The sequence below is a fragment of the Dasypus novemcinctus genome, chromosome 23 (genome assembly GCF_030445035.2).
Source record: "Dasypus novemcinctus isolate mDasNov1 chromosome 23, mDasNov1.1.hap2, whole genome shotgun sequence".
In the NCBI taxonomy this organism is placed as follows: Eukaryota; Metazoa; Chordata; class Mammalia; order Cingulata; family Dasypodidae; genus Dasypus; species Dasypus novemcinctus.
In genome coordinates, this window is record NC_080695.1 from 51,144,126 (window position 1) to 51,145,541 (window position 1,416).

The 1,416-nt window shown below is 65.1% G+C and overlaps 1 pseudogene; it reads right to left on the reverse strand.

Annotated features, from left to right (window-relative positions):
• Nucleotides 1-904: 904 nt before the first annotated feature.
• LOC131275718 (5S ribosomal RNA) lies at nucleotides 905-1,023 on the reverse strand (annotated as a pseudogene).
• Between the last annotated feature and the right edge of the window lie 393 nt (nucleotides 1,024-1,416).

Consider the following 1,416-nt stretch of genomic DNA (forward strand, 5'->3'; position numbering starts at 1 on the left):
CAGAGGGGCACGGGCCAGAGGCCTCGCGGGCAGCGGACCGGCGGGTGTCCTCCGGGCAGGGCAGGGAGCTCTGGCCCGAGCGGGCCCGGGAGGCGGGTGCTGGTGCTTGGGCTGGACCAGGTGGGGAAGGCACCGGCCCGGGACCCGGGCTCAGCCAGGTGGGTCCCGGGATCAGCCAGGTGGCCCCCGGTCTGCCTCCGCCGCCGCCGGCGGTGTGTCCAGGCACCTTGGGCTCTGAATGCCGCCAGCCCCTTGCGGGAGGAGCGATGGGCCGCGGGCACACGTGCCGGTGTGCGTGCGTGCGTGCGCCTGTGTGTCTGCTTCGCGGGCTCCGGACCGTGTCCCGTTGGTCGGCACAGGGGTACCGACCGCACTGGCTGAGGGAGAGCGCCGCCCGCTTTCCCGCTGCCCGAGGGGCCAGGGGATGTGGGTGGTTGGTTAGGTGGGGCCTGTCTCCTGGGCTCAGGGGGCCACGGGAAGTCTGTGGCATGGGGCCCATGGGCGTGGTGCCAAAGCAAGGCGGGGAAAGGCGAGAAGGGGCAGGCCCTGTGTGCACGGTTACAGGGCATGGGCCGGAGGAAGGGCCGGCCGGACGCCGACAGGTCTAGCGGTCCTGGGTTCTTGGGCCCAGGCGCAGTGGGCGCGGGCCCCCGCGGTCCCCAGCCACATGTGGGTTGGTGCGGGACTGCGAGCTCCAAGGAAGGGCTGGGTGGCCGCCGCCTGCGTGGCTGCCTGCGTGGCTGCGCCGCCAGGGAAGGGCGCGCGCGGGTTGGGGTTGGGGCCGGGGGCCGGGGGCCGGGGCCGGGGCCGGGGGCCTGCATACCTGGCGCTGAGGGCGGCGGGAAGCCGGGCTCGGGGCTAGCAAAAGGAGGGCGAGCGAGAGGGAGGGGACGGCGCGTGGCAAAAGCCAGAGCACCGGGTATTCCCAGGCGGTCTCCCATGCAAGCACTAAGCAGGCCCGACCCTGCTTAGCTTCCAAGATCAGAGGAGATGGGGCGCGTTCAGGGTGGTATGGCCGTCGACGCTGGCTGCTGCTGGTGGCAGCCTCAAGAGCCTGCTGCGCCCCAGCTGCGCTGCCAGCCGCCAGCCTTCCGCTCCCGCCCCAGTTATTACAGTATGCTCCGCTTGAAACATTTAGCAGTATTACACGGACTAGTAGAAAAAAAATTCTTAATTGATATATTTGTTGATGGAAAGCCATAGAAAAATGAAGTTATGAAATATTCTTTCCTACAGAAGAACCTTGAAAACATTATGTTCAGTGAAATAAGTAAGGCTCATGAGCACAAAAATTGTGTGGTATCACTGCCACATCATGTCTAAAAGTAACAAATTCACAGAGATAGCAAGCAAATTACAGGTTACTGGGGAAGGGGGAGAGGGGCATATTGACAGGAGAGAAAGGAAGGAGTATGT